The 27,225-nt window shown below is 44.2% G+C and overlaps 1 protein-coding gene across 12 annotated transcripts in view; it reads right to left on the reverse strand.

The window, feature by feature from the left end:
• RIN2 (Ras and Rab interactor 2) overlaps positions 1–27,225 on the reverse strand; it is a 208,669-nt gene that overhangs the window by 165,113 nt on the left and 16,331 nt on the right. For 9 of the 12 annotated variants that reach the window (XM_086333735.1, XM_086333714.1, XM_086333724.1 and 6 more), the window contains exon 2: positions 10,591–10,700. The gene's annotated coding sequence lies outside the window, so the exon portion shown is untranslated. Of the gene's footprint in view, positions 1–936; positions 1,074–8,901; positions 9,022–10,590; positions 10,701–27,225 lie in introns of all 12 variants that reach the window. The other 3 variants (XM_086333725.1, XM_086333715.1, XM_086333717.1) reach the window with 2 other exon arrangements.

The following is a 27,225-nucleotide window of genomic DNA, read 5'->3' on the forward strand; positions in this document are numbered from 1 at the left end:
AATGTGATTCACATTAACTAGAGGAAAAGGTTGAGGGAGAAAAAACAACCAGAAATTAAAACCACACGCACTCTTATACATCAGCAAATGCCACACTGAGCATGTCACTGTGACTTCTGCTTTTAAAAGTCCAAGGAAGGAAAAAAAAAAAAAGGCAAATTTCAAAACAAAGCCTAATTAAATTAGTTACAGCAAAGCTGAACCAGTACAGTGCATAATGTAGTTATATAAAAACAAATGAGTTCTTTTTAGTGAAGCTGGTACTTGTTACAAAAAAATAAGAAGCCAATACAATATTTGTCCATCTCAAACAGTCCTTTATATACCTTCATTAACTTTTGTTGAATAGTAGAAAACTTTTAACGTTAACTTTCGCTCAAACTGCACTTTTTCTTTGTAGTGAGAATTCTGGCCTCATTTAAGCCTCCTCTCAAGTAGCATCATTTAATTTTCCAATAATGAGGGATCTAGAAATGTAAAATGAAGGAGTGCCGTGGGGCTCCGTAGAATCCAATCAACAAGGAAATAAAAAACAAACAAGAAACCTCAAAGCCACTGGGATCAATCCACCGGGAATCACTGGAAACACTGAAATCACTGGTTCTGAAGAGAGACACAGAACTCAGACTCAAAGTAAGAGCAATTAAGTATCCACATGAGGACTTCCCTGGTGGTCCTGTGGTTAGGACTCTGCACTTCCACTGCAGAGGGCATGGGTTCAATCCCTGGTCAGGGAACTAAGATCCTGCATGCCGTAAGGGATGACCAAAAAAAAAAACCCTCCCCAAACAAAACACTGAAATTGTAAAAACAGAATCATGACTAGAAAATATGTATTAAAAATATATTATATATAAGAATCTATGTGGGCACAGATTATGAGTTTCTTTATTGGTGCTACATGGATAATTACGAATTCAAATTAATTAAGAAAACCTGAACAAGCTTGTGCCGGCAGGCTCAGTTGTGTCCAACTCTTTGCAACCTCATGGACCTCGCCAGGCTCCTCTGTCCACGGGGTTCTCCAGGCAAGAACGAGAGTGAGTTGCCATGTCCTTTTCCAGTGACCAAGCCTGCAAGCCATCAAATGAAGTTACTATTTGGATAGGATTTGATTTATTCCCAAGTGGATTTTAAAGTCAGGCTAGACCGGAAATGGAGTGAATGACGACTGTGTGGGGCGGAAGGTTTTGGGTGGATGTTTTGGGTGGGAGTGTTGTGTGACCTAATGAGTTTCTTGAACAGCTGTAATAATCAGTGGAGACGTTAGGAAATAAAGTGTCACTGATTTTGGAAAGTGGCACCAATCAGTGAAAAGGCAAAGTCAGTTGTGTGGAAGCAGTGGGGAAGAAAAGAGGAGGGAAGGAGAGAGGGTGGCACGGTCACCACCCCACTCCCATCATACATGTCTGCGTGTTCCAGGGATCTGAGCCCCAGGCAAAGAGTCTGGGTGAGGGCTGAAAATGTTTTATTTTTGTCTAACTTTCCCAAGTCTGGGAGTCTTCTTGGGTCGAGCTAACCCAATAACTGAAATCTGCACTGTATGATACGTTGTGTGAGCTCCTAAACACACATCTGCAGCTCCCTTTGCCAGTGAAAACAAAGCAATATTAGAACCAGCATTTGGGGCTCAGATGGTTCAGTCTCTGCATCCTGCATTTAATGCTACTATTTTCTATTCTGACCAACTTAGCAAAATGTGTAATTTACCAAGACTTGAAGAGATCACTCATCATTCCAAGTTACCCATCAGAAAGGCATTTTATAAACAAGTCTGGTTTTCCATAATTTATTGATCATATATTTCCAAACATCAAACTTTCTAAAACATGCAGAACCACATCACAGATAATAAAGACTAGGTATTATTTTCCAGTTGATTTTTCTTGCTGTATTTTTGGTTATAAAATTATGATACAATGAACCATATGGACATTCAAATTTAATGCTTTTGGTAAGTTTGGAAAAACATTTTTTGCCAAAAAGAGCAATACAAATTTGTTATAGAAAAATTAGAAAACAAATTACTAAAATAAATTCCTTAAAACTATCATTCTATTTGTTAATCCTCTGTAGTGCATCCTTCCAGAAGCTTTATGAATGCATCTGTCTCTACTTCCTTACTGGGTTTTATTTCATTTTGTAATGCTTATTATAACCTGCTATCTACAGTGTATTTATTTCTTCAATTATTTATTGTCTCTTTCTCCCACTTCTATGCATCTGTTCCTTCCTTTTAAGAGAATAGACAACTTCTTGGGGGAAAGCACTTTGCCCCTTTTGTTCACTACTAATTGCTCCCCCACCCCCAGACTCAAATAGTGCTTGATGCCTATTAGGAGTTTTAAAGGCCTCGTGAATGAATGAAACAATGAACAGTTGATGCTCACTAACTATTTGGAAAATTGAAAGCTGGTAAGTACAACCTGGCTGACGTCAAGGTGATGGCAAGTAGGTGAGAAGGTCTTCTCCTCATCATCCTGATTCCTTCTGCTGTTGACTAAATCAGCCCATTAATTCTTGTCTGAATTCAGTATATGTAGCTACAGGCATGAATTTGGTTCATGTTCACAATGTGAGAAGTTACAGAAAGAAGAGAGCCTTGAAGCAGAGGCGAGTCTACAATCAGGGTCAGTGTCAGGGGGCAAGAGCAGGGGTCTGTTGGACACAGGTGAGTCTGTGCTCTCAGTGCCACAATGGGGACCACCCAGCCCTCCCAACCCTTTAGATCTGCCATGTGACCGGCACGCCAGGGGCCTCCTGACCGTACCCAGCGTGGAAGGCTGAAGGAGTGGAGAAACTTGTGCCTTAACTTAAGCAAGAGAGATACTAATAAGCTCTTTCATGCTTTTGTTTATGCAACATCTGGACACATTTTAATCACCAATTTCCCATTAACAGAGAAAAAGCGGCCAAGGAAGTATGCCTTCATTTAATAAAGAGCCACTGTGTCGTGACCAGACGACTTTTTCTGGCAAAAAAATCAAAGTTTGATCTTGCCCTTCCCTTTGATTCTTTTAGCAAGCACATCCATGCTGTGAGACAATTTCTGGGTGCACCATCCTGATGGGGTGTGGGGGCTAGCCTTTTTTTAACTTTTTATTTGGACATAATTTCAAACTTCCAGAAAACATGGCAGGAGTCCAGAACCCTTACTAATTAATAAGGAGACAAAAGGACCCAAAATAAACATAAGAAAAGATCAGAAGAGACACACTGCCAAGAAGATAAGCCAATAGCTAATAAGCACATGAAAAGATGCTCGACATCCTTAGTTACGAGGAAATGCTAAATCCACAGTAAGATGAGACTACACACACACACACACACACACACACACAAAGATGAGACTACACGTCTATCAGAATGGCAAACAACAAAAAAGCTGACCACATCAACTGCGAGAATGGAAATTAGTCTCCCATTGTTGGTGGGAATGCAGTAAAATGGAGCAGCCTCTCTGGAAACAGGTTTGCAGTTTCTTAAAGAACCAAACAAATACTCATCCTATGACCCATAAACTTCATTTAAGTACCTACCCAAGAAAATAAAAATCTATGTCCACATAAAGGATTGTATGTGGAATGGAACTGAAACCAATCCAAATGTCTATCAACTGTAGAATGGATAAAAAAAGTGCTATGTCCAATCAATGAAACACTATTCCACAGTAAAAAGGAAACAAACGATGGGCATGCTGCAGTCAGGGATGACCGAGAGCAGCCAGACGCCGTGTTAGATTCCATTTGCATAACATTTCTAGCAAACTTTCAAAGTTTACTAAAACGCCCATACCTGTACACTTAAAGTGGGTTATCTTTATGATACATAAATTAGATCCCAATAAACTAATTTTGGCCTTTCCTGGTGGCTCAGTGGTAAAGAATCCATCTGCAATGCAGGAGACCCAGGTTTGATCCCCGGGGTTGAGAAGATCTCCTGGAGAAGGAAATGGCAACCCACTCCAGTTTTCTTGCCTGGAGAATTCCATGGACAGAGGAGCCTGGTGGGCTACAGTCCATGAGGTTGCGAACAGTCAGACACAATTGAGCGACTAAACAACATCAAAGCTATTTTGACAAAGGGGAACATATTCTAAAGATAGCTCTGTATTGTGCTTTTTCTCTACTCAGAACTATAACTTGAAGACAGTTTCCTATCATCACCATAGTTCTACCTTTTTTGAAAAAGTGAAAATGTTAGTCGCTCAGTCATGTCTGACTCTATGTGATCCCATGGACTGTAGCCCACCAGGCTCCCCTGTCCCTGGAATTCTCCAGGCAAGAATACTGGAGTGGGTAGCCATTTTCAGGGGATCTTTCAAACCCGGGCCTCTTGCACTGCAGGCAAATTCTTTACTGTTTGAGCCACCAAGGATGCTCTCTATCTTTATAAGTGGCTGTCTAACGTTTCACTGTATGACTGTGACCAAATTTAAATAAATAAATTGCCATGGGCACACACACACACACAAAAATGCTCTCCTTTCCGCATTCTGTCCTAAGGTCTCAGAAGGATTTCGCTTCCATTGTGCTCAAATTTAAAAGCTACAAGACCCCCTCCTTCCATTCCCCAAACTGCCCGGCACCCCGATATCAGATGCAAAGGTACCTCACCCACGTCCCCTTATCACTTGCCCTCCCATACATGCCACTTTTTGACTTAAAAAAAACAATCAACATTACTTTTGTTTTGATTTTCTTTTTTAAATCACAAATTACCTACTCCAAAATATCCATCCTCTGGTACCCGTGGCTTTCTTTGATCTGAGGACAGACAGCCGGAGCATGTCTGGGTAGGCCAGAAGACCAAGGAGCTATTGCCTTGCGATGATCCGTGGCAATGATGAGTGGGAGTTGGTGGATGAATGCCCTGTGTCCTCACTCCCGAGGAGAAGTAATTCCAAGGGGAGATCAATGCCACCTCCCAGAACTCCTGGGCAGGCTGGACCCCAGCTGCCCACAGTGGTCAGGGGCTTGTGAACACAACTGCTCCCCTGCTGCATCTCACCTCTCCTCTCCCCCTGCATCCTTCCCACCCAGAAGGATGGTAGTGGTACTTTCTGGCTGGTCCTTGCGCATTCACGAAGATGGAAATCAGCCATAAAGTCCACAGGCATGTCAGCAGCATTCATAACGCGCATGCTGGCATGGATGAGTTAATTAGAAAGCTCTGTTGGGCCAAATAGGGTACCATCACAAAGACCCTAGAGCACAGTCTTGTTTGAAATAGGGTACCACCGTGAAGACACTACAGTACCGTCTTGCTTGGTTGGCCAAGATGCAAACACAGTATAAATAACTTATGAGTGTTTGGAAACACATTTAATCATTTGAGGCTTAGGTTTCTGCCGCAGACCTCCAAGAACACAACTGTCAAGCCACCCTTAGCAGATGCTTTATGACTTAGAACTCACAAAAAGCATCAGATGGCAAGTCTTTTCCATGCTCACTTGGAAAAAGCCCTGTAAATTTATGGCTGCTAATTCCAACCAACATAAAAGTGTCGCCTCCTCTCCTTCCAGCTTCAACTGTATTCGTGCCAGATGGGAGAGCCAAGGTACCAAGAGGCAAAGAAATGACATTTTCACCAAACTCAGAGCACTCTCCCCAATTGTAGGAAACTATACACTTCAGTGTAATTGACAATTTAGTCATCCCACTGGCTGCTCTTATTTCATTCTGACGCACTTGAGCAACTGGTATGTGCTGATGCCAAGTAAAACCATTTCAGGCCGCTGCTGGGGAGGTAGTAGTTGTCACTGAGGGAGCCCAACAACCCTAGACGCCTCCTGAGTCCAGGAGAAGCAAAGCTGTGATACCAGAAGGGGCAGAATCGCCTGCAAAGGGCTGAGCCCCCAGAGGTTTCCAGAACCCGGGGCTGTGTAGCTTCTAATAACCACATCATATGGCTTCCTTGGTGACTCAGTGATAAAGAATCCACCTGCCAATACAGAAGATGAAGGTTTGCTCCCTGGGTGGGGGAAGATCCCCTGGAGAAGGAAATGGCAACCCACTCCAGAATTCTTGCCTGGAGAATCCCATGGACAGAGGAGCCTGGTGGGCTACAGTCCATGGGATCACAAAGAGGCAGACACGACTTAGGGACTGAGCGTGAGCACACAGAAATATCACTGAAGACTTGGGGTTTTGCCCAGAGTTAGAACCAAAACTGCCACTGGAAAAAGCCTTTAAATTTCAGCTTGTCTTTGCCCAATTTGACAGAAGCAGAGGCCGCATAAGAGAGGGACTTCTGGGTTCTGACCAAGGCCAAGGCCAACAGCAGACACCCCACACCCAAGACAGGTGGACTTCACCACTCAGCCTCTTGACTCGGGCATGGCCATGTGACTCGCATTATCAATATGATCACAAGGGAGCACCAGTGAAGAAGTCTCTGCATTTCCGCCTGCACCCCCGCCTCTCTCATGGTCATGAGAAGAGCTGCTCTTGGGCTGCCACTGCCCTCAAGCCTAGATTTAGAATGCAGTCAGGCGGAACAGGCTTGAGCCCAGACCTGAGCGAGAGGCCTTGCTGGATCAGGTTGGAAGCAGTGGTCCAGTCGAGCCCAGCCCGGATCAGCCTCACCCCTCAACCCTCCCTGCGAGGTCAGCAGAGTCACCCAGCTGAGTCCACCCTCGATCAGACCAGCTGTGGCCAACTTCTACAGAGTGTGCTGCATAAACCCTTATTATGGGCTTCCTTGGTGGCTCAGATGGTAAAGAATCTGCCTGCAATACAGGAGACCTGGGTTCGATCCCTGGGTGGAGAAGATCCTCTGGAGGAGGGCACAACCCACTCCAGTGTTCTTTCCTGGAGAATCCCATGAACAGAGAAGCCTGGCAGGCTACAGTCCAGTTCAGTTCAGTTGCTCAGTCATGTCTGACTCTTTGCGACCCCATGGACTATAGCACGCCAGGCCTCCCTGTCCATCAGCACTCCCAGAGTCAAGGGGCTACTCCATGAGCCTACTCAAGGGGTTGCAAAGATCAGACACGACTGAAGGACTAAGCACACAGCCTTGTTTCCACTGTGTCGGAGGGCAATTTGCTGCACAAGATGAACTAATGCAGAGAACAAAGGGAAGTCTAGGAAGCCAGGAGTCCTGCTTCATACATTCTCCTTCCTAACTTCCCTGGACAAATGGGGTAATTTACAGGATATAATTGTGATGATCGTACTTGCTTCAAAAGGTTCCCATGATTTCTCTAGGAACCCCCCAACTTCTGTGTCCCTTACTGGGACAATTCCTAGATGCTCCCTACACGGTCTGTCACAGGTTCCCAGCAAGACTGAGCCCTGGTTACCCACAGCAGTCCCCTGCTCAGGGTCCCACCTTGAACAGCCTCCCACTTCCCCGCCATACCCCTTACTCCCGCACTCTGCCCCCATGCATCACTGCCCATAGAAACACTTGCACTGACTGTTCCGTGGTTAAGACTCCAAGCTCCCAAGGCAGGAGACACGGGTTTGACCCCTGGTCAGGGAACTGGATCCCACATATCTCAACCAAGAGTTCGCATGCTGTAACTAAGACCCAGCACAGCCAAATAAAAAAATAAATGCTTTTAAAAAGATCACTCCTGAAGAACTGAGATTTTGAATTTTTAAAAAAAGAAACACTTGCACATGAATGCTCGACTCAAACTAACACATGGCTCGCTTTACAAATAACAAGAAGCACTTGAATGTGCCAGGCATCATGACACAGAGGTGACTTCACCTCTCTGTGCCTCAGCTTCCTCATCTGTAAAATGGGCTCAAACCACTGCCCAGCAGGGCTGCTGTGAGAAAAGAATGTGTAATGCACCTCAAACAAGACCTGGCTCATGGAAAACCTTCAATAAACGCTACTATTTTGAAGCAAGAATTGCTTCTCCTTGGGCTTTCCTTGTGGCTCAGACAGTAAAGAATCTGCCTGCAATGCAGGAGACCCGGGTTCGACCCCTGGGTTGGGAAGATCCCTTGGAGAAGGGAAAGGCTACCCACTCCAGTATTTTGGCCTGGACTATACAGTCCATGGGTTTGCAAAGAGTCGGACAGGACTGAGCAACTTTCACTTTTCTTCTCCTTATTACCAACAGGCTTCCAAGCTGCATCCTCCTACTGGAAGGAATGGGTAGAATGGAGAAAAAGAAAGCCAGAAAAAAGAGGATGAAGAACAAGGAATATCTTCCATCCTCAAGAAGGTGCAAATATTAGCTGCTCAGTCATGATCGATTCTTTGGGACCGCATGGACTATAGCCCCGCCAGGTTCCTCTGTCCATGGGATTTTCCAGGCAAGAACACTGGAGTGGGTTGCCATTTCCTTCTCTAGGGGATCTTCCTGACCCAGGAATCAAACCCAGGTCTCCTGCACTGCAGGCAGATTCTTTACTGTGTGAGCCACTTAGGGGCTAGATGAGATCCTCCCCATGAACCCACTTTAAATTCCTCCACCAGCTGATGGCAGCACTTGCCTTTAACTAAACGTGAGCTGGGCCAGCAACAGGCATCCTCCATGGATTATATTTGGTTCAGGACATTCTGCTTACTGAGAACCAGAGGCGGTACAAGAGGGGTGTCTAGGTGAAGACACAAGCCACCGATCCCATGCACAAAGGCTGACGGTGATGAGAGCGCACGACAGGTCACCTTTCAACATTCATACCGAAGTCAGTTCTCCCGCGTTGCACATCTGAAAATACTTTCCAGTTGAATAACCCACAGAGAAAAGCAACGCAGAGCCCCGCTGGTTCCTGTTATTGTTTAGCTTACTGTTGCATCTTGTGGAAGCCGTTTATTTATAAAAGTGAGACCCAAAGATGTTTCATCTCACAGGAAAAACAAAGGAAGTGACAAAGAAACCTTGACCTCAAAAGACAACCCCTTAGCCCCATGATAAGACTTTAGTGCTTATACCTGGAATTTTGCACTTCCTTATGTTAACCCTCTTCCTTCTCAAGAAAATTCATACTTCCTGCTTTTAGCTGTTGATTTAGCTCACATTTATCCACTGTCTGCTACAGATTACAGCTTGTGCTAAAAAAAAAAAAAGAACAGGAGACACCGATCAGGCTCTGGCCTCACGGAGCCTGAAGTCAAACATGGGCAATCCAGAAACATGAACATCACTCCACATGCTATGAATCTCATGTAACATGAGCAGAGACCATGAATCTAAGCTCTTGGTGGGGTGGTGGTGGGGGAAGCAGGCAGCCTCATGAGAGGACTGTAAGGCAGGACCCCAGGGCCCAGCTAAGGGCTTCCCAGGTGCTGCAGTGGTAAAGAATCTGCTTGCCAGTGCAGGAGATGAAAGAGACACAGGTTTGATCCCTGGGTGGGGAAGATCCCCCAAAGGAGGAGATGGCAACCCACTCCCGTATTCTTGCCTGGAAAATGCCATGGACAGAGGAGCCTGGTGGGCTACAGTCCATGGTGTTTCAAAGAGTCAGACATGACTCAGCAATTGAGCATGAGCAACGAGTTTAGCTAGGATTCAGATTAAGAAAACAGAGTCACAGCAAACTATACGCACGTAAATCTAGTTCTCCAAAGCTGTGTTTGCTGGTCTGCCTGCTTCAAACGGTCTGCCTTCTCTGAGCAGAGCTGTGTTTGAAGGGCAGCTCCTGGTCCAGAAGGAATGGGCACTGGGGTCAGAGTTCATCTCACAAGCCTGGCATCAGAGAGCCCTGGGGGTTCACATCCCAGCTTGTCATCTGGCCTTGGGTGAGTCACTTTGTCCCAGTTCCACCCGGCAGCTCAAGACTGGAGGCTGGAGCCACCTGAAGTCTCCCTCACATATCAGTGGGGCCTGGCGCACGCACACACACACACACACACACACGCACGCATGCACACGGGGCCTCAGCCGCCTCGCAGCGTGGCGGCTGGTCTCATCGGCAAGTCTGCCCCAAGCCTGAGAGCCAGCCGGGAGCCACGTTGGTTTTGCTGCTCTCAGCTTCAGAGTAACTCAGCGTCGCCTCTGCTGCCTTCTCTGTGAAGGTGGTCACCGAGTCCCCACCCAGATTCCAGAAAGGAGAAAGCAGACTTCCCAAATTGAGGGGACCCAGGGAAACTGTGATCCCCCACAGTGACCTACACAGATGTCCCTCTGACGTTCAATCCCTTTTGTACAGAGATCTATGATTGCATTAAAAAAAAAAAAAAAAAAAAAAGATGAAAAGTGGGGATGGGAAGAGAGGCAAGTGGGGAATGTACCTGAAAGAGGAAAAAGGCTTTTAGGTTGGGACAGGGCCACCATCAGGACCATCTATTCTCGGTAACCAGCCAGCTTCGGTGTTCTCATTTCTGAGACGAGAATGAAATGAGTTAACCCATTGAAGGGCCGAGTCTGCCACACAGTCGGAGCTCTGTTACTCTGAGCACTTACAGTGAGCTGTCCTGACCTTGGTTTGGCCCCGCTGCTTACTGCATCATGACAGGATCCCTTAGGTACCTGAAAATAGGTAAGCATCCTCCCTGACCCTTTTGGAGAGAGGTACCATCCATAGCAGCACACCACAATAGAGCACACAGGTCCCCACGCACAGAAGAATTTGGAAAAGAGGATCCAGGGCCTCAGGGCATGAGGCTTTAGTTGTCACTTACCCTTCACACCAGCATCTCTCAGTTCAGACTCCACCTGCTCACCATCCTGAAAGGGCTTAACGGGTATCTTCCCCAGTGGAAGGTCAGAAGTCCGCAGGTCCTTTCTTCATCTGCAATACACGGAGTTGGCCGTTTAGTGTCTTGTATGCATTTTTTAAATGCCACAGGGCTTCCCTGGTGGCTCTTTGGAAAAGAATCCGCCTGCCAATGCAGGAGACACGGGTTCAATTCCTGGTCTGGGGAGGTCCCATGTGCTGCTGCGCAAATAAGGCCGTGAGCCGCAACTATTGAGCCTGTGCTCTGGAGCCCAGGAGCTGCAATTAACTGAAGCCCATGAGCTCTGGAGCCCTAGCTCAGCAACAAGAGAAGTCATGGCAATGAGAAGCTTCCAAATGAAAACCAGAAAAAAGCCCGAACAGCAACGAAGACCTAGTGGAGCCAAAAACAAACATAAAATTTTTTTTAAATGCCACAAAAACCACCCAGGGACTTGCCCATCACTTGGCTGGGAGGGGTTGCTGAAAGCTAAGGCACAGTCATCCTCGGTGTCTGGAGGGGGGGGGCAGGGTGGATCCAGGAGCTGCAGATACCAAAACTCACCATGCCTAAGTCCCTTATTAAAAGGGTGCAAAAAAAAATAAATAAATAAATAAAAGGGTGCAGTAGTAGGTGAATGAAAGTGGCCCCATATTGGTGGTTCTGTGTCCACAGATTCAACTACTGTAGACCCAAATTTTGCAAAACTGAATCCAAGGACGCAGAGAGCAGGCTTACAGGATGGAGGGCAGACTGTACGGCTAAGGGCCTTTCCTTCCTGTTTTGATCCCTTTTCCCACCTCCTGGTCAGGTTATGAACAGGGGACTTGCCTTACCAGAATGTTGTTTATATCCCTATGCTGATGCTCAGATTTCTAAAATTCCAAATAGTCTTCTGTGGTAAAAAATAAAAGTAACTATAAACAAGGATTCTGTCTTCTCCATCAATCAAGTGACAATTTGTTCCTTTATCCCTTGCATTACATCTGTTGCAACAATTTAAAGAGTCCTGCAATCTGCAAGTGTAGGATTTGGAGATGAAACTAAGTGCAATATGAAATTCTCAAATGACCCCGTATCTTTTCTGTCCTGTCAACACCCTAGCCTTTACAGAATTACATAAGTCCATGAATGCAGTCATCTTGCTTACAAACAAACAGAAAACAAAACACAAACACTAAATTAAGGCTCAAGTTTCCTTTAGCAACCTAAATATCCAGACAAACAAATGGATAAAGAAGATGTGGACTGTAGCCCACCAGGCTCCTCTGTCCATGGAATTTTCCAGGCAGGAATACTGGAGTGGGTCGCCATTGCCTTCTCCAGGGGATCTTCCCGACCCAGAGATCAAAGCCTGGTCTCCTGCACTTCAGGCAGATCCTTTACCATTTGAGCTACCAGGGAAGTCAAGGATGTGGTACATACAATGGAATATTACTCAGCCACAAAAAAAGAATGAAAAATCTGCAGCAGCATGGACGGACCTAGAGATTATCATACTAAGTGAAGTAAGTCAGACAGAGAGCCGCCATCTGATCCCACTTGTATGTGAAGTCTAAAAACATAATATAAGTGAACTTACTCACAAAAGAGAAACAGATTCACAAATATAGAGGACAAACTAATAGTTACTAAAGGGGAAAGGAGGGGAAAGGGATAAATTAGGAATTTGGGATTAGCAGGTACCCACTACTATATATAAAAATAGATAAACCACAAGAACCTACTGCACAGGAGAGGGTATTCTATTCAATACCTTGTAATAACCTATACTAGAAAAGAATCTGAAAAGGAATATGTATAACTGAATCACTTTGCTGTATACCTGAAACTAACACAACATTGTAAATCACCTACACTTCAAAAAAAAAAAAAAGAGTATGTTACTTGAATCTTAAAAAAAAAAAAAAGGTTGAAAAGAACAGGCTGCCAATGGATTGTGCCAACAGTAGTTAAGTGTCAAAAGAAAACATTGTTCCATAATCCTAGTAAATTGGGAAATGAGGAGTTACACAGAGTAAAACAGGTTACTTTGTTGCAAGATTTCTAGGGTCTCTCTAAATATGACCTGGAAGAGTTTTAAGTATGTTCCAGCTCCTATCTTCCAAATTTTTCTGCCCAAAGAGCTTTTGTTGGTGAACACCTCAGGGTCACTGGCATATTTTTTCTCCCTCTCTTTTTCTTTCCTTTCTTCCTCTCCTTTTCTTTAATTGTCTTAGGAAAAGGTGTTGCCATCTCTCTCTCTCTAGAGGAAAGGCTAGAGAGGATGCTACAAAGCAAACTGTGCCACAACCATCAGAGGAAGACCCCTGATAGCTGGGCCATCCAGTAGAGCAGCCTCCAGCCCTGCGTGGCTATGGGTCACCCGAGCCGTGCAGAGTCCGAGTTGAGATGTATAGAAAATAGACACCAAGTTTTGAAGACTTAGTACAAAAAAGTAAATTACCTCATTAACAATTTTTTACACAGACCTCATGTTGAAATATTTGATACACTGAATTAATTAAATAAAATATATTATTTAAATTCATTTAACCTGTTTAACATTTTTTTTAATATAACCACTAGAAAATTTAGAATGACATGTGGCTCCCACTACATTTCTATTGGACAGCATTTCCCTATGGAATAGCCCTCAAGGCCTTCCTGGCTCCTGGCACACCAGAATACAGTTGGTGTACTTGGTGTCTTCTGAATACACACATACACAAAGACACACACACACATACACACAGAGAAACACACAAAGACACACACATGGAGGATGCTTAGCCTAAAACCCCTTGTTCTTTGATGCCAGTTCCTGCTACAATCCAAGCTTTCTCTTAAGCTCTATCTCAAAACAGAGCAGGTCACGGCTGGCATGTATGAAGAATTGATGACACTCCAGGCACTACAGCATGTACTATCCCCCTGATGCTCTTAAGCCATCCCAGCAGCTGCATGAAGAGACTAGCAACAGATTCTCAATTTACAGCAGGACAAAGTGAAATGACCTGGTTTTGTCGGATTGGGCTTCCCTCATAGCTCAGCTAGTAAAGAATCCACCTGCAATGCAGGAGATCCTGGTTAGATTCCTGGGTCAGGAAGATCCGCTGGAGAAGGGATAGGCTACCCACTCTAGTATTCTTGGGTTTCCCTGTGGCTCAGCTGGTAAAGAATCTGCCTGCAAAGCGGGAGACCTAGGTTCAATCCCTGGGCTAGGAAGATCCTCTGGAGAAGGGAAAGGCTACCCACTCCAGAATTTTGGCCTGGAGAATTCCACGGACTGTAAAATCCATGGGGTTGCAAAGAGTCGGATATGACTGATCAACTTTCACTTTCACTTTAGCACCATGAGCTGCTCATGGCAAAACCCAGACTTGTCATCACTGTCCCCACCTTTAACCCCCTTGGCGGTCCTCACCCCCTCCCCACGTCTGCTCTGGGGTCCCGGGTATCACGCTGTCTCACTCCTTTGAAGCCTCGCTGCACTTGGTTAATACATCTTAGTTTACATACATTTCCACAGCATGAATTACTACGTTGTACTATTACAATCTCAATTTTGTCTGATCCACACAGTTTTCTCTGAAGACCAGGATGAACTCTGCTCTTGCTTGAGTCTTCACAGAAAATGGCACTTTGGGGCCTCTGTGACTGTTTGACTAATATACAGAGTATTATATATTATACTTGAATGTCTTCCTCTCACAACCTTTTACAAATTATAGACTTTTGCTGGTGAAAGGGGAATAAGGGAAATTGATGTGGACGCCCACTGCTGACAAGCAGAATAAAATTAGGGGCAGGGCTTCCCTGGTGGTCCAGTGGTTAAGAATCCACCTGCCAATGCAAGGGACACGTGGGTTCGATCCCTGGTCAGAGACGATCCCATGGGCAGCAGAACAACTAAGCTCACACACCTTGACTACTGAGCCGGAGCGACCTAGAGCCTGTGCTCTGCAGCAAGGGAAGCCGCTGTGATGAGAAGCCTGCGCACTGCAGTTAGAGAGTAGCCCTTGCTTGCTGCAACTAGAGAGAGCCCATGTGCATCCGTGAGGACCCGGCACAGCCAAAAATAAATAAGAATCACAACCTGAAGTACCTCAAATCACTAAAAATTAGAAAGAAACTGGGGGCCAAAGAGAGCAGCTGAGTGTCTGTGGTTCCCTCCGGCAGGACCACCTCTAAATACCTTCGCAGTTTCTCTCTTTCAGCTCACACTGTCAGTTTTACCCTATCCTTAACCTTGTCCCCAGAAGGCATCCTGTCCCCTACTTCCCTGACCACAGAAAATTGCCTGAGAAGAAACTGATGGGGGAGGGAAGGAAAAAAATGCAAGGAATTAGGAGAGTAATTACGGGTATTTCCAAAGCAAGAACATTTCTGGTAAGTTTAGAAGACTCTCATCCTTTAGCTACTTTGTTGTCAGAAATGGGCACCCCCAAAAAAAGTCAGAATGAAGATCCCCTAGAAGTTACAATATCTATGAAAAATAAGGATTCAAATTTGTTATTTTCTATTCCCTTTCCAAAGACTTTTGTGTAATGGAGAAATTTTAGATGTTTCCAATTGCTTTAAAACAGACTTACTGCTTAACTTTCCTTATGCAATGATCTCAGTTTTTCCCTCAGAAGCCAGCTTGCCATGACTTCATGAAATTTTTCTCACTTCCGTGGAAAAACATCCAAAGACAGGGCACACCTTCTCTTCTGTGGATCATTTTATTCTAATATGTATTCTTGCAAAGGATGAGCCAAGAATCCTGTTGCCCTTTGACGATCTAAACCTTCCCACTGTACTAACTCACTAAATTAGATTCTTTGATCTTTGCTTAAATATGTAAGATTAAATTAAATAAGATCAACAAGATTGTTTTGAATAATCTTCTCAAATAGGTTCATGGTTTTGGAAACGTTCTCTCATCTTCAGAAATGACCTGCAGGTCTGGGAATGCATATGTATCCATGATGATTCTCTAAACATTTCTATTTCTGTCCTGCCAGTTAAGGAAAGGGGCCAGTAAGAACATTTGCTTATTCATTTTAATGAACATTTGCTGGATTTTGCTCAGGGTCTCAGCTGGACACTGCAGGGACACAAACAGGGTCCTGTTTTGAAATGTGGGGATCTCAAAGGGATGCAGAAGATGAGGGTAGTTTCAATCAGGGGGCAGGAAGAGAGGCATTTTAGAGAAAACCACTTGGTCAAAAGCAGATGTGCCAAAGTCAAAGGATTAGGATCGTCGTTGGCCCTGGGAGGACTGGGGAAGGAAGCAGATAGGCAGCCCAGGAAAGGGCCCGGACCAAGGGGAGGGGGCTTCCACTGTACAATGTAAACACAGCAGAGCTACTGAAACCTGTTGCAGGGTGGGCTGCTGGAGGTGGAAGGGCCTCTTAAGGCAAATAATGAAGGCCTGAACTATGGACTACGACCTTGAACTAGGCAAGGTGATACCTGACACGAGAGCTGTTACGGAAGACTGCTGCTGTATAAGAGGAAGCTCTAAACAGGCCCCCAGAGAGGACAATGAAGCCTTGAAAAGCAGCTGGTGTGGGCGGGTAGAGGATTAGTACATCTTTCGATAAGCTGAGTCTAAGTTGAAAAGTCCAGCGCTAGTTGAAAAATTAAGAGGAGTAAATGTGTATTTCTGTTTCAGGACAGAAAGTCCCCTCCCCGCAAACCCACAGATATACAAATCTGTGTATATCTCTACACACAGATAGAGAGTAAAGAAGAGTAGTCACAGCCGCCCTTGTGATCAACAAAGCCAGGGGTCAAGTTTCCTGTGTGGGAAGCAGGCATCCTGACCACTGGCCTTACTAAGACGAGAGGAATTGCCGGTGTGAGTGGGTGTTGGATTTTTTTTTTTTTAATATAAGTTTTTTATTAGAGTATCAGTTCAGTTCAGTTCAGTCACTCAGTCACGTCCAACTCTTTGTGACCCCATGGACTGCAGCATGCCAGGCCTCCCTATCCATCACCAACTCCCAGAGTTTACTCAAACTCATGTCCATCGAGTCGGTGATGCCATCCAACAATCTCATCTTCTGTCATCCCCGTCTCCTCCTGCCTTCAATCTTCCCCAGCATCAGGGTCTTTGCAAATGAGTCAGTTCTTCGCACCAGGTGGCCAAAGTATTGGAGTTTCAGCTTCAGCATCAGTCCTTCCAATGAATATCCAGGACTTATTTCCTTTCAGACTGACTGGTTTGCTCTTCTTGCAGTCCAAGGAACTCTCAAGAGTCTTCTCCAACACAGTATAGTGGGTTCACAAAGTAGTGATAATTTCTGTGTATACATATATCCCCTCTTTTGGGGATTTCCCTACCATTTAGGTCACCACAGAGCACTGAGTTCCCTGTGCTATTCAGTTATCATTAGTTATTTATTTTATACATATTAATGTAATACATCAATATCGCTCTTCCAATTCACCCTACCATACCCCCCTTCACATTTACCCCTTGGTATCATATATTTGTTCTCTATATCTATGTCTCTGTTTCTGCTTTGTAAACAAGATTGTCTGTATTTAATTTTTTCAGATTCTACATAAATGCAGTAATATATTTGCTTTTCTCTTTCTGACTTTTCTCTCTCTTTCACTCCATATGACGGTCTCTAGGTCCATCCACGTCTCTGCAAACGGAATAATTTTGCTCCTTTTGCCATCTAGTCAAGGCTATGGTTTTTCCAATGGTCATGTATGGATGTGAGAGTTGGACTGTGAAGAAGGTTGAGTGCCAAAGAATTGATGCTTTTGAATTGTGGTGTTGGAGAAAACTCTTGAGGCCTTTGGACTGCAAGGAGATCCAACCAGTCCATTCTAAAGGAGATCGGTCCTGGGTGTTCTTTGGAAGGAATGATGCTAAAGCTGAAATTCCAATACTTGGGCCACCTCATGCGAAGAGTTGACTCATCGGAAAAGATTCTGATGCTGGGAGGGATTGGAGGCAGGAGGAGAAAGGGACGACAGAGGATGAGATGGCTGGATGGCATCACCGACTCAATGGACGTGAGTTTGAGTGAACTCCGGGAGTTGGTGATGGACAGGGAGGCCTGGCGTGCTGCGATTCATGGGGTTGCAAAGAGTCGGACACGACTGAGCGACTGAACTGAACTGAATATTCCATATATACATGCACCACATCTTCTTTATCCATCGTCTGTTGACGGACCTTTAGGCTGTTTCCATGGGTCTATGATTATTTCACTTTTGGATGATTTGGTCTGAGGTTCTGGAGGGCAAGGGATGGACTGCACAATTAGGAATAAAATTCATCCCAACCCTCTCTTTGAAGTCACTTCTCTCTATTGCGACCCAGGATATTAGACAATTTGTTCACCATGCAGCCAATGCAGGAGCCACCCAACCTTGGGCTTCATCAGAAAGCTTAAGACTGGTACCATGTTCTCAGTTCCTGCATTTATAAGGGTTATCGAATTCAAGGACAAGGTAAACAATTCTCCCAAGAATTCTCGTGTTACTTACTTTTGCAAAAAGCAGTAGATTAAAGATCTAAAACTACAAAGAAGAAAACCACCTGAGGATAACTCAGTTCGTTTCCAGTAGAAAGGTTAGTTTACAAGGTACATTTAGAAAGCAACCTAATTCTTCTTAAAAGAGACATGTTCTGGGCTATTAATGTCCTCTTTAAAAATCTTCCAAAACAAAACTACTGAAAAAGGCGCTAGTAGTAAAGAACCCACCTGCCAATGCAGGAGATGTAAGATATACGGACTCGATCCCTGGGTTGAGAAGATCCCCTGGAGAAGGGAATGACAACCCACTCCAGTATTCTCTCCTGCAAAATTCCATGGACAGAGGAGTCTGGCGGGCTGTAGTCCATAGCACCGCAGAGTCAGACGTGACAGAGCAACAGACACACACCCACCCATACACAAGGGATTAGGCTAGTTACTCCTCCTCTCCTTTCTTCTGACATTCTACTCATTCTGGATATCCATCACTGCATAACAAATCACACAAGACTTGGTGGCTGAAAACAACCAGCATTTTATTATCTGGTTTCCGAGGGTCTGGAATTCAGGTAGGGCTCATCCCCTAAGGTAATACAGTGTTATTTCTGCCACATTCTACTGGTTACAAGTGAGACTCAAACCTGCTGCTGCTGCTGCTAAGTCGCTTCAGTCGTGTCCAACTCTGTGTGAACCCATAGACGGCAGCAAATCAGGCTCCCCTGTCCCTGGGATTCCCCAGGCAAGAACACTGGAGTGGGTTGCCATTTCCTTCTCCAATGCATGAAAGTGAAAAGTGAAAGTGAAGTCGCTCAGTCGTGTCCGACTCCCAGCGACCCCGTGGACTGCAGCCTACCAGGCTCCTCCATCCATGGGATTTTCCAGGCAAGAGTACTGGAGTGGGGTGCCATTGCCTTCTCCAGACTCAAACCTAGCCAGATGCAAAGGGAAGAGAGTAGAGGTCACCCCTGAATGGGGTGGGAGGACAAAGAAAACAGGCACAGTGGTGATGGTGGCGTGTCTGTCTTTAGAGAAATACAGTGTCCCCCAGCCTAGAGTTAGCTTGTACAGCAGATGTCTCATTTAAGGAAGCCACGGACAGTCTTGTTTTCTAGGTAAATCAGACAAAGCATTTCTAAGCTGTTTGTAACACAGAGGAGGGGAAGGAAGCATCAAATCTGTGGTTTTTTTTTTTTTAGCCCATATGCAACTTTAATTTAAGCTTCAATACTGTGGTCACCTGATGCGAAGAGCTGACTCATTAGAAAAGACCCTTATGCTGGGAAAGATTGAAGGCAGGAAGAGAAGGGGATGACAGAGGATGAGATGGTTGGATGGCATTACCGACTCAATGGATATAAGTTTTAGTAAACTCCTGGAGATGGTGAAGGACAGGGAATTCTGGCGTGCTGCAGTCCATGAGGTCACAAAGAGTCAGACACAACTGAGCAACTGAACAACAACAGCAGCAAATGCAACTTTAAAGAATATAACACTTGGAAAGCACTTTGTGAACTATTAAATACAGCCGAACTTGTGTTCGCTCAAAGCAATTTGGAAACGTCTCTGAAGTTCTATATCTCTGAAATTCTGACATATTATCAACGGAGATGACACTCTCCTCGGCAAGTTTTATCTACTTAACAAATACCACTTGAGCCACCCTAGGAAAGTGTTTGGGTAATTCTTAGAGTCCTTTTTAAATACAGAACTTGGAAAGTAAAAACCATCACCAAGACTAGCCTTTTAAACTGTTTCTCCTTGGAAGAGGCAGTAAGTACAGCTGTGGGCAAGGAATATTTGCCTTGGGCTGCGGTTTAGGAAAGAAAGTACAGCAAAGTAGGAGCCAGGTGACCGGTCACTCTGCTCCCTCTGGAAGGGATGGTCCCATGGACATCCCAACACAAGTCCATTCATGGAAGCTGAAGTTTATTTCTTCTAGGTTCAGCCAACTCTCATTTCACATCTTCCTGGGTTTTGTCCATTTTAGCTCTGATTTTTAAAAATATCTTCAAGGTTGACATATATAAACATATATGTGACAAATCTATATGTATGACAGCCTTGAGTCAAGAATTTATAAAAAGAAAATGCTTATCTCAGGATATTTAATAATGTTGGAAGGCTGTTTGCTATTATCTTCTGTTTTGGGGTTTGTAGATGTGTTTATGGAGAAGGAAATGGCAACCCACTCCAGTATTCTTGCCTGGAGAAGCCCGTGGACAGAGGAGCCTGGCAGGCTACGGTCTAAGGGGTCGCAAGAGTCGAACACAACTTGGCGACTAAACCACCACCACCAGGTGTGTTTAGAGAGGGGTGAACATTTATCCCCTGAAGTGTTTTGATTCCCAAACTGTTTTCTTCTGATTGCAGCTCTGCGCGTGCATTGCCTGCCACGTTCTGTTCTTTTTGTAATGGATTTTCTTTCCTGGACCAGCAGTGAGCAGATACAGACAAGGGCCTCGGGTGGCTAACGAGGTTTCTCGAGTCCCATGCGCCCTCTGCTGTTGACTTGGTGAAGTGCACTTTCTTTACTGCAGAGAGCGCTTCTGGGCGAGGGGGATTCTGCTATTACAATACTCTTCTTTTTTTTAAAATCTCTGCAGGACTCCTCCAATTTTACCCCATTCGTTGTACTTGCTACACATTATCTACAAGAGGCAATGACCTTTCAGGGTTCCCTTCCTTCTGTTTTGAAGCCTTGGGTCCCACATGCATTCCAATATTTCCACCCAGGACAGGTCTAGGGGTGATGTTGTCTGGTTTGGGTCACCCCACACTCCCTAGAGTCCTGTCCTTTGCTCCAGATTTTCTCTGCTGTCTCTGCCCAGTGCTCCTGACAGGGATGGGCTCAGAGACGCCTGGCTGGACTTGGGTGTTTATCTCATTACTCACAGGAAGTCCTCCCCCGGTTTCAAACCCCACTTACTAACTCTGTGACTTGGGACAGGCTCACTTAACTTCTCAGAGCCTGTGTTTACTTGCCTGTAAAATGGAATCAAGGCACTGCTCTCACAACACTGTTCAGGGTCCCTGAATGGAGTGATGTCCATAAAGTTTCCAGCACGGTGGGACCTGTTTTTCTTTTAATCACAGCCTTTTCAAAAATTCTCATCAGAAAAACTCTATTCAGCTCAGACTTTTTTTTTTTTTTTAATCATAACCAACCTTGGAAAAAACAAAAAATGACATCTAGGAGCAAAACTATTTCTTTTCATTCCCTGAATCCAGCTCCTCTGGGATCACTGTTATTCTCAGACTTTTTAAATGTAACATTGTCCTCTGTGATTTCAAGAGCAAAAGGAGCAAGATGATGCTGTTTGGTTTTCTGCATTTTTGAAAAAATTAGAAAAAGATCAGTTTGAAATTAAAGTAGCCAACAGACCAGAAGCAACAGACTTTCAAAACAAAATACCAAATGGCCAAAAAAAAGTCAGTCTTAAAAGTACAATTTACAAAATTGCATATCTCATAAAAACAAAAACATGAAATGCCTTTCCTTCTAGATTAGACTGTTTTCTCTCCAGAAAGAGGAGGAAAAAAGCAACCAATGATGTGAGATTAAAATAAAACATAAGTGTTATCCATCCCAGCAACGGGCTTCCCAGGTGGCTCAGTGGTAAAGAATCTGCCTGCCGATGCAGGAGCCTCAAGTTCAAACCCTGGATCCAGAAGATCCTGGGGAGGAGGAAATGGCAACCCACTCCAGTATTCTCACCTGAGAAATTCTGTAGACAGAGGAGCCTGGTGAGCTATAGTCCACGGAGTCACAAGGAATCAGACATGATTGAGCAACTGAGTGCACACACACACACACACACACACACACACACCAGAAACATCTAAAGAAATGGCCCACAGGGCATCAAATGTGGAGTGTGTGAGTTGTAAAAACTTGGGCACATAAGTTAACTTTTCTAGGACTCAGTTTCCCCTTCTGAAAGTTAGGTGCTATGAGTCAACAATTTGGGGGTCTTTTGTTATCTGAAGTTCTTTGTCTATATAAATGCTCACAAAATTTAATTCACCATCTTGTCTGAATACCAATACTGCACCTGTTTTACAACACCTCTCGGGGAAGCACGTTCATGTAGATAAGCCACAAATTTGTAAATGCCCGGGGCAGTAATACCCCTTGCATTTCTAAAGTTGTCTCTTTAGGAAATAAAGTCTCAAAGGAGACTTCATTTTTCCTCCCCCCAAAATAAAAATCTACTCAGCAACATTTCAGAGACATGATTTTTTTCTTTTCATTGAAAATATAGCTTCTATAGTATTATTTGCCTTTCTGGGAATTTCATTCGATTTGGAGGAAAATAATACCCCATAAGACTGGATTGTAGCACATGTCACTTGTAATCAGAGATTCCAAGCCTCCCAATATTCAATTATGTTTTTGTCTGTTTTTAAGGGTGAAATCTGACTTAAAAAAAAAAAGTAAAAGCCTAGGGAGGTCACAAAGCAAGGCTTTGCTCTCCCTGAGCATTTTCTTTGTTTATTCACAGTATTCTTAAGTCCATGTGGAATGACAACTGCACCAGAGCCATGAAAGATTTCATGTGAATAGGAAATCCCCCATCACAAAGAAAGTTGATTTTCAGCTGGACACAAATGCAAAGTTAGAGAAAAGTATTGGCAAATGTTCCTGCTTAAGTCAAGATGCTGCAGTTTCATATCTGCTGCTGCTGCTGCTAAGTCATTTCAGTCGTGTCCGACTCTGTGCAACCCCATAGACAGCAGCCCACTAGTCTCCCCCGTCCCTGGGATTCTCCAGACAAGAACACTGGAGTGGGTTACCATTTCCTTCTCCAATGCATGAAAGTGAAAAGTGAAAGTGAAGTCGCTCAGTCGTGTTCAACTCTTCGCGACCCCATGGACTGCAGCCTACCAGGCTCCTCCGTCCATGGGATTTTTCCAGGCAAGAGGACTGGAGTGGGGTGCCATCTAGCCGACAATTTATAAAAGCCTCTTTAATCCCTATAGTGTCATTTTAAGGTAACTGGAATGCAGGATTTAAAATTTCATGTGCAGAAGAAAAAAACGTGTGAAGACAGCAGAGCTCAGGTTTCAAACCACCTTTTCCTTGGTGACACTGGGCTACCGCACCCTGGCTCTGCACTGGGGCAGAGACCCAGCAGACAGGCGAGCAGCAAGCCAAGGCAGCAGGCGCCAGGCGAGGTGGGAATGGGGAGGAGTTCCCTGGGCTTCGAAGGGAAGCAGGTGTGTGAACCTGGCCACCAGTATGGGGGTCAGCCCCACTCCTGCAGGTATAGCTCAGTTAGAGCTCAGTTAGAGCTCCCTTTGTCATCAGTGTCCTTCCCTGACCAGCTTCAACAGGATTTCCACAGCCTCTGCCGGCATCCTCAGTCCTTTTATAGGCTCTGCATGCAAACAGAATGAATAAACAAAAAAAACCCAAACCCTCTGCCATTCATGATGGAGAAATGAGGATTAAAAAGCACTCTCCTCTTGTTTCTAAGATCAGAATTAAAGGTGCCCATTTTATTCACTTCTATTTAACACAGTACTGGAAGCCCTAATCAAAGCAACCAGCCAAGGAAAAAAAATAAAAGGTATCCACTGGAAAGAAAAGAGTAATCTCTGTTCAGAGATCACATAATCGTATATTAGATAATCCTGAATATTCTGCAAACAATTAGAACAAAGAAAGAATCCAGCAAAGTTGCAGTGTACAAAGTCAACACACAAAAATCAGTTGTGTTTCTATACCTTTAAAATGAATACAAAAAGTAAATTAAGAAAATAATTCCACTTACAATCACATTAAAAAGAATATAATATGTAGGAAAAAATTTAAATGTTGCCAAGGGGGCAAAAGACATACTCTAAAAACTAGAAAATGTTGCTGAAAGAAATTAAGACGCAAATAAAGAGGAAGACATCCAGTGTTTATGGACTAGGAGACTTCATATTGTTAAGACAGCAATACTAACCAGATGAAATGCAATCCCTAAGAAAATACCAATGCCAATTTTTTGCAAAAATTGAAAAATTCATCCTAGAATTCATATAGAATCTCCAGAAACCCTGAATAGCCAAAACAACCTTGAAAAAGAAGAACAAAGTTGGAAGACTCACACTTCTTGATTCCAAAACTTACTATAAAGCTACAGAAATGAAAACAATGTGGTACTGGCATAAAGACAGATGTGAAGGACAACAGATTAGGACGGAAAGCACCCAAATAAACCCATGCGTATATGGTGAAATACTTTTCAATGTGGGTGCCACGATGGTTCAATGAGGAGAGGCCTTATAACAAAGATCTTTGACTTTCCTAGCACAAAGACTCAGTGCTAGGAAAACTGGATATCCACACGCCAAAGAATGCAGTTGGCCCCTTAACTGATACCATATACAAAAATTAAAACAGGCCAAAGACTGAAGTGTAAAAGCTAAAATTATGAAACTCTTGGAAGAAAATATAGGAGAAAAACTTCAAGATATTGAGTCTGGCAGTGATTTCTTGGTATGACACCAAAAGCACAGACAACAGGAAAAAAAAAGAGATAAATTGGACTATATCAAAATTAGAAACATGTGTGCCCAAAAGGACACACGCAATTAAGTGAAAAAGCAACCCACAGAAGGGGAGAAAATATTTACACAGCATGTGTCTGATAAAGGATTAATATCTAGAATACAGAGAGAACTTCTACAACTCAATAACAAAAACAAACAACTAGGGTTAAAAATGGCAAAAGGCTTGAGTAAATATTTCTCCAAAGAAGATGTACAAGTGGCTAACAAGCAAATAAAAAGATGCTCCATGTAACTAACCATTAGAGAAAGGCAAATCAAAACCACAAAGAGACACTATGTCATCTATTAGAATGACTATTATCTCCCCTGCCCCAAAAAACCCCACAAAAAAAAACAAAATAACAAGTGTTAGCAAAGATGTGGAAAAACTGGAACCCTTGTGAACTCTTGGTGGGAATGCAAAATGGTGCAGCTGCTATGGAAAACAGTATGGCAGTTCCTCAAGAAATTAAAGAATTACCATAGAATTACCATATTATCTACGGTAATAGAGTATCTATGGTAATAGAATTACCATATTATCTATGGTAATAGAATATCTATGGTAACAGAATTACCATATTATCTAGCAACTCCACTTCTGGGTATACACCCCTAAAAACTGAAGACAAATATCTCTTTTAAAGAGATATTTGAACATGCATTTTCATAGATGCATTATTTACAACAGTCAAGACGCAGAAGCAACCCAAGTGTCCACTGATAGATGAATGGATAAACAAAATACGGTATTACATACAATGGACTAAATTCAGCCTTTAAAAAGTAGGAAATTCTGACACATGCTACAGTATGGCTGAACTTGGAGGACATCATGCTAAGTGAAATAAGCCAGTATTTCACGTGGTAAGTACACAGTGGTATTCATGCAATATGACGTAGGCTGATAAAACAAATGCTGTAGTGTCCCACTTATACGCAGTACCTAGAGTTGTTAAAATCAGAGACAGAAAGTAGAATGGTGAATGCCAGGTGCTGGAGTTATGGTGTATTGGGTTTTTCAGTTTAGAAAGATGTGGAGAGTTCTGTGGATGGATGGTGGTGATGGCTGTACAAAAATCTGAATGTACTTAATGCTGCTGAACCGTGCCCTTAAAATGGTTAGGATGGTAAATTCTGTTATATATACTGGAGTGGGTAGCCTTTCCCTTCTCCAGGGGATCTTCCCAGCCCAGGGATCGAACCCAGGTTTCCCACATTGCAGGTGGAATCTTTACCAGCTGGGCCACCAGGGATACTGGATTGGGTAGCCTATCCTTTCTCCAGCAGATCTTCCTAACCCAGGAATCGAACTGGGGTCTCCTGAATTGAAGGCGGATTCTTTACCAACTGCGCTATAAGGGAAGCCAAAATTCTGTTATATTTCACAACTAAAAGAGAAGGAAAAAGCTATAACCAGTTTGTTAGCTGAAATTCTTTTTGTTAATTAAAGATGAGAATTTGGCGGTCCAGCAACAACCCAGCCTTACAAATAAAAATAGAAGACAGGTAAAGTCAGGGTTGGGCGGGGCTGGAGCAGTGCACCTCGGCCCTCAGCCCACGACTGCCTCCCTTCACTCCCTTTCCTATTTCATCAACTCGCTGCAAAAAAATTAATGATAGCCTTTAGGGCACAGAAAGGATGCAGGCTTGAGGATACCTAGGAAACTGTTTAATGAACAATAAACATCACAAAAATATTTGTGTATTTCTATTTCAGAGGAAATTGTGCAACCAGATTTCCTGGGTATTTTTCTACAGCCATGGGGAGGGGGAGGATCAGACAATGGTGGGGGGGGGGTCAGGGGTCACAGGCTCCTGGAGGCACTGAGTCCCACACCCACCCACACCCTCCATCATGAGACAGAAAGTTCCTCAGCCTGCTGACTCTTGAGAATCAGGCTCTGTCCATGGATGGCACCTGGGGCCATGCTGTCCAGCCCTGATTAGGTTGACCTTGAGCAGGTCAGGTCACTGGTGCGGTCCAAGCCTCCATCTTCCCCATGTCAAACAGGTATAAGAAGACTACCCATCTTTAGGACTGGCAGGAGCAGATCTGATAAGACATCACATGGACTGTGCAGACTCAGTAAAGGTCAGTTCTCACCAGGACTCCCAGGATGGTCAGCCCTCAGGATTCTATCAACAGGCTCCTGCCAAAATCAAGTGGTTTCTTCAGTCTCAATGGAGAGGTCTCCAGCCTTTCTCCATCAGACTCGGAAACCCTGAACCCTGTGTTAGAGGGCGCCACATGTGAAAGTCCTGAGTCCCAACTGCCCAAGGGGCTCTGTCTGCCGGGAAGACAAGCAGCTAAGAGAAATGAACCAGCATCATCCCTTGAGCTGAAACATTTTCAGCCTATGCACATCCTCTCATATACTTTATTTTTTACTGCACTTTGATGCGGCGCATGGAGGCTTCTGGGATCTTAGTTCCCTGACCAGGCATCAAACCTGTACCTCCTGCATTGGAAGGCAGATTCCCAACCACTGGACTGCCAAGGAAGTCCCCCGTCCCATATACTTTCAGTCATCTCCAGGCTACTTATGATGGCTAATACAAGGGAAACAGTTGTGAATACAAGGCAAATGCT

The sequence above is a fragment of the Bos grunniens genome, chromosome 13 (assembly GCF_055505025.1).
Source record: "Bos grunniens cultivar Pamir isolate PY7600 chromosome 13, Bosgru_T2T1.0, whole genome shotgun sequence".
Classification (NCBI taxonomy): Eukaryota; Metazoa; Chordata; class Mammalia; order Artiodactyla; family Bovidae; genus Bos; species Bos grunniens.